Source organism: Suricata suricatta, chromosome 4 (assembly GCF_006229205.1).
Source record: "Suricata suricatta isolate VVHF042 chromosome 4, meerkat_22Aug2017_6uvM2_HiC, whole genome shotgun sequence".
NCBI lineage: Eukaryota > Metazoa > Chordata > Mammalia > Carnivora > Herpestidae > Suricata > Suricata suricatta.
In genome coordinates, this window is record NC_043703.1 from 2021757 (window position 1) to 2036385 (window position 14629).

Consider the following 14629-nt stretch of genomic DNA (forward strand, 5'->3'; position numbering starts at 1 on the left):
GCCTTAACCGTTTGCGCCCCGCGGACGCCGGCCCCTCCTCGGAGGGCGCGGAGCCCGTCATTGATTTTCTGAATTCACCGGTGTTGCAACTATTAAGTGCTTCCCAGAATGCTCTTTTGATTTTTGCCAGTTTTATTTCGGGCGGGGGTGGGGGGGTGGGGGGTGCCGAAAACGAGACGTGTGCCTCTCCCCGCCACTTTGCAAGCCAGCAATTACAGAACACAAATGATCATTAAATCTGTGAGCAGATGGGCCTAATTCGGCACGGAATCGATTTCCCGGGCGCTCGTGAGATCCTTGGGGACGTGGACGCCCCCTCCCCCAGCGCGGCGCGGGGCGCGGGTGTCAGGTGTGCCCCCTGCTGGGAGGCCAGCGCCGGCGCGTGACCTCCGCACCCGCCGGGCCGGCCCCCTCTGCAGGACCAGAAACCTTGGAGCGACTCCACTTTAACTGATAGTGACGTCTCAGACACCGTGGGTGTCAGGAAAGCAGCAGAGCCTGAGCTGGGTCTGTGTCGGTGACGATCATGGGGAAGGAAAGGCTGAGAACAGCTCCATCCAAGCCGGCCTCCGGGCCCCCGCCTCACTGGGGCAGAAGCTGCTCGGTGGTTGCGGGCGCGGCCGGACTTGAAGAACTCGGACTCCAGCTGTCCCGCCATGAAGAAGCTTCTCCAAACACGGAATGACACTGCCACGTGCATCTAACCAAGGAACAGAGCCCCTTCTTGCAAGAGCTCCGTGCAACGGGGATTCCCTTGAACGTGTGTGGCCTTTCCTCCCTCCGCAGCCCCCAGTGCTTTCCCCACTGTCTGGCCTGGTGGCCTGGGGCGGTGTAAAACAGCAAGGGCAGCCCTTACGGAGAGCTTATGATATGCCAGGCACATCTTTAGTCCAGTTAATGACAAGGGCTAGAAGCCATATAAAACTTTAAAAAATAGAGGCATAAGGGGCGCCTGCGTGGCTCAGTCCATTAAGCATCCTACTTCAGCTCAGGTCATGATCTCAGAGTCCTAGGTTCGAGCCCTGCGTTGGCTTTGTGCTGACAGCTCAGAGCCTGGAGCTGCTTCAGATTCTGTGTCTCCTTCCCTCTCTCTGCCCCTCCCCCACTCATTCTCCCTCCCTCCCTCCCTCTCTCTCTCTCTCTCTTTCAAAAATAAATAAACATTTTAAAAAAATTTAATAGAGGCTTCAGTCCCTTCCCCTCTGTCTTCATCTGGCACACTTCTGTGTCAATCCTGAATTGCAGTTATTTGCAGCTTTGAGTTAAGCAGTTACATTGTCTTCCCAAAAGCAAACACACGGTCACTGAAAGGGCAGCATGGATTCCAGACTTGAGGCCACATACGCGACGGTCAGAGCTGGCACTGTGGAGCCCCCGGGGCCTCTGCCAGAGCTCCCGGCCTGCCTCACGTCACACCGTCACTGTGCAGTCTGGCGGTCTCTCTCCGTGTTCCCACTGTCACACACCCAAGTGGTGGAGAAGGGACTCAAGCCCGGACTCTCGGTCTCCAGGACCCACACATAACCAGTTTTCTAAACTGCTTCTCTGCACTTCCTGGGAAACAGCAGTTCAGAGTTCCGCTAAGGTTTCTATGCCAACAGGAGGGTACTGACCTAAGGGCGGTTTTCCGCTGAGGTCGCCGCTTCTGTCATCACTGCTGAAGAAATTAGAACACGGCCATTACAATTTCAGACTATAGGAAATTAGGTCTGGTGCTTTCAGTCTGGTAAACAAGTGAGAACCTGACTCAAATGACCCTGAAGAAAAGGCAGCCCTAGCGAGTGGCCTGAGGTGACCAATACCTGGGCAGTCAGTTATGGTCAGACCGGAGGCCCACAGGCCACCTACCGTGACTGGTCTCAGAAGCCCCTGAACATTTCAGGGACGCCTGGAGGGCTCCGTCGGTTAAGTGCCCAACTCTTGGTTTCGGCCGAAATCATGATCTCACGGTTTGTGGGTTCGAGCCCTGTGTTGGGCTCAGAGCCTGTTTGGGCTTCTCTCTCTTCCCGTCCCCTGCTCATGCTCTCTCTCTGTCTCTCTCAAAACAAAAAACGAACATTTAAAAATTTTAAAAAGAGAGTAGTCCTTGAACATCTCAATGCTTTGCGTCCACTGGTGGCATTCTTTTACCTTGGACGTACATTCATCTCAAAAAGCTTTATTTGGGAGGGATTCATTCTAGAAAGTAACACTTCACAGCTAGGTGGCTTTAGGTGTTTAACTGAGCGCCTTTAGTATCAAAGGTGGGCATTTGGTTAAACTTACCAGGTTTCCCAGTTCCTATGATAGAAGGCAGGAGCTTCAGGAAAGGACTCACCGTTCTGTCGGGCTGGGGCCCGTTACGGCTGTTGTGGACAGAGGACGTGGGTCGTGTCGGTGGATCCCCTCTGACACACCTCGGAAGAATGTGGAATGGCGCTCAGTGCAGGCGCGTGTCCTCAGGAGGCCTCATGGCTCATGATAGGGCTGCAGCTTCACGTCCCACTTGGCTCCCGGTTAACGCCTCGGCGCCACATGCCCGGTCACTGGGGCGGGGGTGGGGGGGGCTCACAGCCGCCTTCAGTGGGTCCCAGAGCTCAGCCGAGCTGTGCTGAGTCAGCGAGTTAGCCTGTTGGTGCTCGGTGGATGGTCCCACAGACACGTCAGGCTCTACCCCGACCTGAACAGGCAGATGACTATCGACCTCACAGTTAGGACGCCCACTCCCCGTGGGGTCCTTTAACTGAACTGGACCAACATCTACAGTGAAAAATGCACTAAGAGGCAGTTCCATGAAGCTCATTGGAGCTACTGCTAAGTATGTTATTGAAGGCATTCATTTCATTAAGCAGCGTCCTATTTATTTGGCATAAATGTGGTCAAATGCTAAACACCGAAGGTGCAAGGCAGGAAAACAGTTTATAAATGTACACGGCTGAAATTCACTCAGGATCGGAAGACATTTTGCCAATACAGTGTTTCATGACATGTGACGTCAACCAGAAGCTTAGCCCAGTTTGGGATCCCCGGAAGCAGGTCCTGCCAACAACTGGGAACAAGCAACGTGTTTGGGACGCGGTCCCAGAAAGGACGAATGAAGAAAGGGAGAGAGTCGAATGGGCGAGGGGGGGACAAGGTGAGTCGGAGGTGTGAAAGGAGCAGTCGGGCCGGCTCCCCGAGGAGCCCCGGGGAAGGTCTGAGTGTCCTCTGATGGGGCTCTGGGGGCTCAGATCGTCCCTCCACCACCAGCCCCCGTGACTGCGGGTCTCCCCTGGGGAGCAGGGCCGCCAGCAGCGGGGCAGGCGCACACGTGCCCCACGTGAGCCGCTGGCAATGTTGGACCTGCCTCTCAGATACTGGGCACACATTGTGCAAGAGCCACCGGTCCAACATACACGCCACATCTTCCAGGACAGACCGCTACCTGGCCGGAAGTCACCAGCAAGCTGGCTTCCTGCCGGGCACACCTCTCCCTCCAGGGCTACAGGGCCCTGGTGTCATCAGCTCGACCACCAAGGACCCGCGTTAGTGACTGCGGGTTAGAATCCGCCTCGGCTGAGGGCAGCTAGGACAGTGCTGGTGAGACGGAGCCCACATGGCAGGTCCCCTGCGCACCTGTCTCTGTCACCACGGCTGCGTTGAACACGGCCCCGTGACGTGGCCGCTGTCCACGTGTCCTTCACACTGGTGGTTCACACTGAAGCAGCAAGGTCACAGGTGTTAGCTGAGTGGTCCTGGGAACCCGGCCAGTGGAGGCAGGTGACTTGGCGGTCTGGGCCATTGCGTCCACAGCTCACCTGTGTTCTCCAGACCCGCTCGCCCCAGACCCGACCCCCACACCCAGCAGGGTGGGTGGTCTGTGCCCTCCGGACTCGCCCGCCCCAGCCCCGACCCTGCACCCAGCAGGGTGGGTGGCCACGGTGCCAGCTCCCCGTTACGCAGCACTCCCCAGGGGCCTCCTTTCTCCCCGTCCCCAGAATGTCCTCTCGGCACCCCTCGCTGGGGCACTCCAGCACCCTCGGCCGCCCTCCCCAGGACCCCCCAGGCCGCCCAGGCTGCCTCCCCACCGGGGCCTGGCCGAAGGAGTCGACCCAGCCTGACGCAGGCCCGGCTCTGAGCACCAGGACGCTGGTCGCTCGGCCTTATTCGCCTCTTCCACCCTGTCCAGCGACCCGCTGGCCTATGATGGCGGCTTCCGCATGTGCCGCGGCTCCTGACGAAAGGGCCATCCTCCTGCAGCCACGGTGGTACGCCCTCCAGGCCTGCGGAGGCTTGCCCAGCTGTTGGTCTAGAGGCCTCGGGTGGAGACAGCCCATGCCCCACACCGCAGGGCCCTTGCACATCCCCCAGGCAGCGGGAGGCTCCACATCCCTAGCAGAGGAGAGGGACCACTTCTCCTGGTTTGGAGAAATCAGGGAACCCGGAGTCCAAGTTTCTCGACGTCTCCACCCAGGGCCCCCCTCCAGGTCTCAGGGGCTCTCTCCCCGCAGCCCAGCGTGCACTCGGCCAAGGTGGCCTGCCCAGGGGCTGAGCTGCACTGCCTCGCGACCCGGCCCCACCTACAATGGGAGCTGAACCCCCGCCGCGGGGCTGGATGTTCTCACCCATTGCTGTGGAGGCTTCAGCCGGGGAGCTGCTCCGGCCGCGAGGTGAGCGAGCGCCAGCTGACCACGCGGCCCCCACGCTGTGGCTGCTCCACATCCGCGGCCTCAGCTGGTCCGGAAACTAGCGCTTCCTTTGCACCTGCTCAGCACAGGTGGGTGGAAGAGAGGGAGGAGTTAGCACCGCGTCACGCAGCACCCGCGTCTGTGACGGTTTCATGTGCCTGAATGTTCGGTCAAACATGATTCTAGGTGTTTTGGGCTGAGAGTAATCTTGTGGAGTCGGTGAGCTGGGTGAGGCAGATCACTCTCCCCCAGTGCGGGTGGGCCTCGCCCAATCAGTTGAAGGCCTCAGTGGCCCACAAATATCCACCTTCTCCCCATGGGGAGCCTTCTGCTCCCCATTTCCAAATAAGTGCGCATCCTCGGGTCCTGGGAGTGCGGACCTGAGCATGTCTTTCCGGGGGACACAACCCAACCACATGGGGACTCGGGAGGCACCCCCAGCTTTCAGTCGCACCGACGCCCTCCCAGCAGAGGGGCAGTTTTCTGAGTGCCGCCGCGGACTCGTGGATTTGGAAACACACATTTGACTCATTTCGGTTTATGTCCCTCTTCTTAGTTTCTTTCCTATTTGCAGGGCGATGCCTCTGCCTGAGTCTGTCACATGGCTGAGTACCTGGGCAGAGTTACGGTGACAGCGCTGGGAGCAAACAGCCGTACAAACAGCCTTCCTGGGCAGAGGGCAAGCTTGCCCGCTCATGTCCCCTGTGGGACCAAGTTTGGGCCAGTTGGCTTGCAGGCCCTTAAAGATGGGGGTTTGGTAAGCTCGGGGCTCCTCACGTGTGGCAGGGACCCGCTATGCGTGCAGCACCCCCTCCCCGGGACCCCCCTGCACGGCCTTGGACGGGGAGCAAGGGGCGCTGATGGGAAGCTGAAGCCCATGCTTGGCTGTGCGTCACAGTCCCCGGTGTCCCAGCCGGCGGGCCTGTGTCCTCTGGCGGGCGCCGCGGGCCTCCCAGGGGGCGATCCCCGTGCCACCGTCACTCGCTCCCCGGGAGGGGCCGTCAGTTACTTTCCTCTTCCTGAACTCCGCTTGCGCTGTGTCCCTGGAGCTGCAGGAGGAAGTGCTTCTTTTTCATCGCCTCCAAGGAGGTTTGCAATCTCCCTTTTTGATTTCCTCTTCCATCAAATATTTATCAAATGTTTCTTAATTACAGAGGAACTGAGACCCCATTGGCCATGGGATGTGATTAGGCCGCTGAGCCTAGAAATCTCTGCGTTTTGAAATTTGCTAAGATGTTGAATGTTCCGAGACCATGTGTGCCAGAGAAGGCACGGGTCCTGCTCAAGGTCAGGTACTTATATTTATTATGTGCAGGTTTGTGCTTTTTTAAAAGAACACTTTATTCCAAAATAATTTTAGAACCACAATGGGTTTCAAAAATAGTACAGAGGCTCCCGTGTAGACTTGGGGCGGCCTCCTCCAGTGATGGTGGCCCACATAAGCGGAGCACAACTCAAAGCAAGGACACGACACGGCGTGATGTCCACTGGCCTGCCTGCGCTCTTCAGGGCTCACTGGACGCATACGTCGGTACATTCATCACACATGTGCGCCGTGTCACAGGCACGGTCGGGCCACGTCCTTCCTGGTGCCGCCCCTCTGCGCTCAGAGCCCCCACCAAGCTTCTGAATCCTGTCCCACCTCTGTGTCACTCAGACACGTCGATTCCCAGAGACACAAACGGTTCGGGAGCTTCCCCGGAATTCGAGTCATGGGAACGTGTGAGGTATGACGTTCACTGGATGCACAGGGCGGCTGGAAACTTTTATCTTCTTCACACATGATCCTTCAGTTAGCTCACGATGCTCACCTTCCTCCTGATTTCTCCTGATTACTTCTTTTATTCTGAATTTCAGCTTGTCTGAATGGAAACGAGTATTTTCCATTCCTGGCCTCGGCTTCTTCGTGCCCGGGTCCTCCTGTTTCGCCTGAGCCAGCACCTTAACCAAGCCCGCAAAGAACACAAGCCAGGCTTCGCTGTGGAGCCCCCGTGCCCGGGTCCGGTTTCGCTGTTTGTTTTTTAAGTTAGTTGTTTATTTTGAGAGAGAGAGAGCACACGTGGCAGGGGTGCGGGACAGAGAGTGAGGCAGAGAGAGAATCCCAAGCGCGCCCTGCACTGTCGGGACCCGAACGGTGAGATCAGGAGCTGAGCCAAAATCAAGGCTCTGACACTTAACCGACTGAGCCGCTCAGGTGCCCCTGGTTTGTTTAAAAACAAAAAAACTTTTACTTAAAAAGTACTCCTTTTACTTTAAATAAATTTTTGTTTTACATTGATGTTTTCTGTTTTTCTTTTGTATTTTCAAATTGCTTTGTCTTGGAAAAAAAAGTCTGTTCAAATCACTCTACATTCCTTTTTTTTGTCCCTTTTTCACATTTAAGGGGCGCCTGATGGTTCAGCCAGTTGAGCGTCCAACTTCGGCTCAGGTCATGACCTCGCAGTTTGTGGGTTCGGGCCCCGCATCGGGCTCTGGGCTGACAGCTCGGAGCCTGGAGCCTGTCTTCAGATGCTGTATCTCCCTCTCTCTCTGTCCCTCCCCACTTTCTCACTCTCTCTCAAAAATAAATAAGACATTAAAAATTATTTTAAATTTAAAAACTGAATCATAATTTCCATTTAATAATGGTCACTTCCCTTCCTCAGACACAGGCAGACACGACTCCCTACGCCGGGAGGCAGGACGTGCACACGGCCGGCTGCGGGGCGGGCCGGCGGCACTGCCCCCCTCACCGGCCCGCGGGCCACCTCCAGCCAGCGCCGTGGGCCTTGCTCCCTCCCCCTTATCGCCCCCAAACTCCTATGCTTTGCAGCCAGTTAGGTGTTTTAGTCGTCAGCCGTTATTAGCATTTTATTTGTAGAATATACCTCCTTTCCGGGAGGTTTTACGTGGCACTGGTGCCGCACCTACGCGTGCGTGTGGGTGTCTGTGTGCCCTCGCTCCCAGCATCTCCTCTCCCTTCCCGCGCCCTCGGTCCTGTGCGATCTTGGTGTCCAGCCCCTGACGGTCACCTGCGATGGGGCAGGTGCGGGATGAACAGTTTCATTTGTCCCGTGCTCGAAAGGACACTGTCACTGCCCCGGCCAGGGGCCGGGTCACCAGGCTGCACCCCCTCTTCCCGGCAGGCGGGGGCCCCTCGTTCCCCAGCCGCAGGTGTGCACACGGGGTGTCCCAGACTAATCCGGTGCTTTCATTCTTTGCGGATAACTTTTTTTTTTAATTTATTTATTCTTTAAATTACATCCAGGTTAGTCAGCATGTAGTGCAACAATGATTTCAGGAGTAGATTGCTTACTGCCCCTCACCCATGCAGCCCCTCCCCCCCCACCCCTCCAGCCACCCTCTGTTCTCTGTATTTAAGAGTGTCTTCTGCTTCGTCCCCCCCTGTGTTTGTGTTATTTTTGCTTTCCTTCCCTTATGCTCATCTGTTTTGTCTCTTTTTTTTTTAATGGATTCTTTTTAAAAAAATTTTTATGTCTTTATTTTGAGAGAGAGAGAGAGAGAGAGAGAGAGAGAGAGAGAGAGAGAGTGGGGGAGGGGCAGAGAGAGAGGGAAACACAGAATCTGAAGCAGGCTCCATGCTCTGAGCCATCAGCACAGAGCCCGATGCGGGGCTCGAACCCACGAATGTGAGATCATGACCTGAGCCCAAGTCAGCCACTCAACCGACTGAGCCACCCAGGCGCCCCTGTTTTGTATCTTAAATTGCTCATATGAGTGAAGTCATATGATATTTGTCTTTCTCTAATTTTGCTTAGCATAATACCCTCTAGTTAAGTCCACGTAGTTGCAAATGGCAAGATTTCCTTCTTTTTGAAATTTCCTTCTCCATTCATGCACTGGTGGACATCTGGGCTCTTTCCACACCTTGGTTATTGTTGACAGCGCTGCTATAAACATTGGGGGCACGTACCCCTTAAAATGGCACACCTGTGTCCTTTGGATAAAGGCCTATGAGTGCAGTTGCTGGGGCCTAGGGTCGTTCTCTTTTTCGTGATTTGAGGAACCTCCACACTGTGTTCCCGAGCGGCCGCACCAGTTTGCGTTCCCACCAGCAGTGCAGGAGGGCGCCCGTCTCTCCTCACCCTCGCCAGCCCCTGCTGTTGGCTGCGCCGTTAATGTCAGCCGTTCTGATGGGCGCAAGGCAGTATCTCGTGTGGTTTGACGCGTTTCCCTGGCGATGAGTGGCGTGAGCACTGTTTCACGTGCGTGTCCGCCGTCTGGACGCACAGATACCTTGTTCTTTTTGTCGAGAAACTTATAAAATTTTTTCCTTGTTGTTAGACATCAGCACTTTCATCAGGATATGATCAGGATGGTTTGTGTGTGCGTGACTGTGTGCGCGTGTGTGTAAGTGTGAGTATGTGATGGTGTGAGCGTGTGTGCACACATGCGTGTGTGACCATGTGTGTGCATGTGTGACTATGTGACAGTGTGTGTGTGCTCCTGTGTGCATGCACGTGCACATGTGTGGCCGCATACATGTACATGTGCTAGAGTGTGCATGTGTGCCTTTGTGTGTGCATATGTTCGTATGTGTGTGCACAAGTGCGTGCATGTGTGGCTGTATGCACGTGGGCACGCACCTCACTTGTGTACGTGTGACTTGTGCAGATGTGTACATGCCTGTGCATGTGATCCTTGTGTGTGCGCATATGTGTGCACGTGTGTGTGCGTGCATGTACACGTGTGACTTGTGTGCGCCCACATGTGGATATGTGCTCATGTGTGCATTTGCAACTGTACATATGTGCACGTGTGTGCATGTGATGTGTGCACACACGTGTGTGATCCTGTATGTGTGTACGTGTGTGCATCTGTGACTGTGCATTGTATACAAGCATGTACGCATGTGCGGCTGTGTGCACATGTGGGTGTGTGTGCATGTGCTTGTGTGTGTGCACGTGCGGCTGTGTGCGCACGTGTGGCTGTGTGTGCACGTGTGGCTGTGTGTGCACATGTGGCTGTGTGTGCACGTGTGTGTGCATGTGCGACTGTGTGTGCACACATGTGTGTGTGTGAGCACCCGTGTGTGTGTGCATGCACACGACTGCAGCATCGTCCTCGCCCAGGAGGAGCCTCTCCAAACTCCTGGCCGCCGTTTCCTCAGTTGAGGGAAGTCTTCGACGTCTTGGATGTAATTCTCCGCCTCTTCTTTTCTTACCATCCTGGAACCTCTTTTATCTTCCTGTGAATTCTTCCTGTGCTTCCTCCCCTCGTGACGGCTCTACGAGTTCACTCTGCGCCTTGAGGTTGGGCTTCCAGCGTGTGCGCTACTCCAGACCCCAGGACGTTTCCCTTCAGCTGCAGAAAGCCTCCTCCTGTGCCACATCTAAATCCGAAGTGTGTTTATAATTTTAGGGAAGAAAGTGTAGTTTGGGAGGAAAACTGCACCCCTTCCCAACAGGGGGACTGGTGGAGGTTAACGGGGCTGCTCCACTGTCGGTGCCCTGACGGGAGGCGCCTGGACCCCGAGGGAAGCCGGCCGGCAGCCTTCCTGCTCACGCCACAGCCACTCAGGCCCTTCACCGCGCCGCTGCTGCCTTCCAGAACGCGCCCGCCCCGCCGGACTCCCATTCGGCCAGTCTGGTGATCGCACAGAACCCCTGCCCATCCTCCAAAGGTTTTCTGCTGCCCGCTCCGTCCTCTCGGCCATCCCTGCTCTGCTGACGGATTCCCAGGCCCCCCCCCGCCCCGCTCGCCCCCAGCCGCAGCTCCCACAGCCCCGTTTCCCCTGCGGTCCTGTCCCGCCGGTTCCTCGGCCCAGTAGCTCCCGCACCAAGTAAGACTCTGTCGCTGGCCTGTGGAAACGCACCTCTGAACTGAGAGGGAAGCAGACTTCCTGTGCAGCTTGGTGATGGCAATCTAGCCCCCCTGGCGCCCCCTGGCGCCCCTGGCCCCGCCTGGCCCCACCTGACCCCATCTGGCCACACCCAGCCACACCTGGCCCCACCTGCCCCCATCTGACCCCATCTGGCCACACCCAGCCACACCTGGCCCCACCTGCCCCCACCTGACCCCATCTAGCCTCACCTGGTCTCACCTGCCCCCACCTGGCTGCTCCCTGAACCACAGCAGGGCTGCTTGGGAAAGACTCCCAGGCCTTTTTTATTTCCAGCAAGGGCACGGATAGGTTCTGAGACAGGCTTTTCACACTGTTCTTCCCAGTGTTGGGTAAGAAACCCTTTGAGAATCTGCTGGGAGTTAAGAAAAGCCTCCTGGGAGGCACGGATTCCCAGAGCTCCCGGACTCCCCGGAGTGCTCCCACGGGCAGTGTCAGAGCGAGACCGTGCCCGCCCAGGAGCAGGTGTGAGCTTGGATGCACGAATCTAACACGTTGTAGGGTCAAATAGAGCTGCTTTTAAGAACACAATAGGCATTTGAAGAGGAAACCGTGTCCAGGAGTTTTGTGCGAGTCGTGACGAGGCGTCAGAGACAAGGGTTTCAGGAACAAAACGTTTTGCGACGTGTCCCCTGCGTGTGTGTTCACCGCGGGGACACCACCGCGTGCCGCCCGCAGCGCGATGGCCGCGTGTCACATAAAATAACCGACACACAGAGCTCTGTCGGCCTGCGGTAAGGCCTGAAACACAAGCACCCACTGTATTTCCCCCATATTCCCTTCAAAGCTTCGAAAACTTCTCTGTTGGGGACGTACTTTGTAAACAAGAACAGAGACAGATGTCGACCAATAAATATTTGTTGATGTAATTAGTTGCCACACCTCATGTGAGAACAGCAAAATCAATCTTACATTTGGTAATAAACTATTTAAATAAAAAAATAATCAATAAAGTACATCAGCAGTTACAATAAAAAGATCAATCTTACATGAAATGTTTTGTTCTATAAACAGCTTTATCCATTCGGATATAAAGTCTACTTCCGACGGGAAACATTGTTAATGCTCATTTTCTGTTCTTTCTATTTACTCTGGAAAACCAGTGCATCAAATGAATTATGGAACCTAATCTTCAGAACCTACGAATTATTGGAAACGGAGACGTCCCTGGGGAACAAGGCCTGTGCGCCTGTCCAGGGACTGAATCTCATTACGGTTCGGCCTGGACTGTCAGCCCGTTTGTCAGGCCTGGAGAGTCTCACTCCCCGTTTCTAGCGGAGGGCTTCCCTTGGCTCAAGGAAACAGAGGAGAGGTGAAGGTGATCAAGTAAATCGTGGGTTCCAAGAAGAGTTCAGGAAGTGAGGGCGGGGCAAGGAACCCATAGACAGCGGTCAGTCACAGAGTGAACGTGGAAGGCGGAGAGCCTGGGAAGACGGAGGGCAGGCTGGGCGGGACGGCCCGTGAGACGTGCATGCGGAGACGGAGCGTGTGCAGTGTAAGGCGACGGAGATCTGGAAGCAAAGTGCATGATAAAGAAGTGCATCAGGGGCCCGTAGGGCTCAGTCGGTTAAGCGTCCGACTTCAGCTCAGGTCACAATCTCGTGGTTTGTGAGATCGAGCCCCACGTCAGGCTCTGTGCTGACAGCTCAGAACCTGCTTGGGATTCTCTCTCTCCCTCTCTCTCTCTGCCCCTCCCCCACTCTCTCTGTCTCAAAAACACATAAACATTAAAGAAGTATATCAAATGAAGAAAAATACTATGCATACGTGTTGCCATAGCAACGTTATTTATTACTGTGGGAAACGGGGAAGTTTCTGTACGTTAGAGCAGCAGCGTCGTGAAATCCGTGAAGAATGTGAAGCCGCAGAGGTACAATAAAGCCAGAATTCATATATGCCAACGGTCCCTGGCCACCAGCACCAGGGCAGAGGGGCCATGAGGGCAGGGCTGAAGGGAGAGGAATTTTGTTCCGGAAGCTGTAGCCCCCCAAGGTGGGGCCACAATGCAGGTGTTTCCGCAAGGGAGCTGGCACCGGCACCTGCAGGGCTGAGCTGCACCCATTCTACCACCGTGCCCCGCCCCCACTCGGTGCGCTGGGACCCCACCCTGCGGATCTCCGCTCCCCTCACCTGCTGCACCCGGGGCCGGCACACACAGGGGGCCCCCGAAGCGGGAGGGGGGCTCACTGTCCCCACCCCCCGAAGCAGGCCGTCTGGGCCGTCGGCAGGTACCAGCACCCCCAGGCAGACACCCTCCAGACGGCCGCACCCAGGTTGGGAGCAGCATCCTCAGAACCCAGGTTGCCCACAGCCTGGCGCTCCCCTCCCTGCGGTGGCAGGGCCCCGGGTCAGCGAGCCCTTCCCCCACTTTCCATCCTGAGAGCCCAGCTGGTCCCTTTTCCCCAGGCCTGGCAGCAGACCTCGTACAGGACGAGCCTGACCCCCAGCCCCCCTTGGCCTTGGTGGCCCCCCAATACCTCATATTCAACAATGGCCCGACTGTTCAGACACCCAGTGCGGCTGCCACAGGACCCCGAAGCGGGGCACAGCTGGTCCTTGTCGGGCAGAGCCGGAGGCAGAAGGTGCGGATGCCTGGAGGAGAGGAAAATCCAGGTCACACCAGGGGCGAGCACGGGGGACAGTCAGCCGGCTGGAAGGGTCACTAACCAAAAGGCAGAACAAGAGAGCAGAAAGGGGTTAAACAGAAGTATCCACACACTTGGTTTTATTTTTTTAAATTTTTTTAATTTATTTTTGAGAGAGAGAGAGAGAGAGACAGCACAAGCAGGGAAGGAGCGGAGAGGAGGAGACACAGAATCCGAAGCAGCTCCAGGCTCTGAGCTGTCAGCACAGAGCCCGACTCAGGGCTCGAACCCATGGACTGTGAGATCATGACCTGAGCCAAAGTCAGACACTCAACCAAGCCCCCAGGCGCCCCGACCGCACACTTGTTAAAGGCAGAAGGAAGACAGTGTTGGGGGGAGGTTACCCCGTGAGGGGCTGCAGAGGGGACAGAGGTCAAACCCAACACCCAGCGCAGCAAGGACGGGCAGAGATCCGTACCAGGAGCAGGTGCAGCCACCAGGTGCACAGTCCCCGGGAGGGCGTGCTGGGGGCTCAGGGGGCTCTGGCTGGAGGCCGGCCCAGCCAACGAGCCGCAGGGGTGAGGGAGGAGGGATTCAATCCGACATCAAGGCTGGGAGCTCTCCCTAAACCTCACAGGAGTCTTGTGAAAACTGGACTCAACAGGCCAAGGGCAGAGCCCAAGGTCCGACGGCAGAGAGAGGCCTGGGCGGCACCGGTCAAAGGAGAGACAGACTCCTCTTGGTGCAGCGCAGGGTGTGGCCAGCCCCCAGGGCAGCACCCGGAGACGCCACACATGACGGTAAGTACTGACCCTCAGCGATGCCGAAGGAGCAGAGAGACGGACTCGCGCGGCTCCAGGCACGAGACGCGGCATCTAGGGCGCTCCGCTCCCCTGGGCGCCGCTGCTGGAAAGCCTCCTCGTCGCCACGCAAACTCCTGCACCCCCAGCATCTGCCCGGCCTGCACCCCATCTTTAGTCCTGCAGCGGGGCAGCGTTCCCATGGCGACGGGAGGACTGCGGAGCAGTGGGCTGGCTCCCGGTGGCGCCAGAGGGGCGCCTGGGGGAGGAGCTGGCGTCAGGCCCCCACTCTTCTTACCCAGGGGCGTCCAGGTGAAAACTACCTTTGCAAGCGCACCCTCCCGGAAGTGGACTAAGCGGGAATGCTTCGGGTGTCTGTGCCCCTAACTGCCCGGGGTCGGGGTGCTGGCAGGGGCGCGGGGGGGGGGGGGGGGGGTGGAGTCAGACACCGCGGTTTGTGTGAGCTCGTGTGGATGCCGCCGGCCGGGGGCACGCGGCCCCGCCCCCGGAGAACCGTCACAAAAGCCGCCCGTGGAGAGAGGGACGGAGGATGCCCCTGTGCTTGGCCTGCTGCGGCCAGCTGGGCACCTTTCTGCGACAAGACGTCTGGCATGTGGGGGACTCAGCGTGAAGCCAGAACACGGAGGCCAGAGCAGGAAGCAGCCTGGACCCCTGGACGGGGAGGGAGGCCGGTGAACAGACTCAGCCCTCAAAGGGCCGGCAGGGGCTCAGGGCGGACAGAGCCAGTGGGCCACC

At 57.1% G+C, this 14629-nt stretch overlaps 1 long non-coding RNA gene across 1 annotated transcript; it reads right to left on the bottom strand.

The window, feature by feature from the left end:
• Nucleotides 1-12252: 12252 nt before the first annotated feature.
• Nucleotides 12253-14287, bottom strand: LOC115290427. The gene is made up of 3 exons (XR_003908076.1): nucleotides 13886-14287; nucleotides 12966-13080; nucleotides 12253-12436 (listed from the first exon to the last, which is right to left on the bottom strand). It is a non-coding gene; the product is annotated as an uncharacterized LOC115290427 (long non-coding RNA).
• Between the last annotated feature and the right edge of the window lie 342 nt (nucleotides 14288-14629).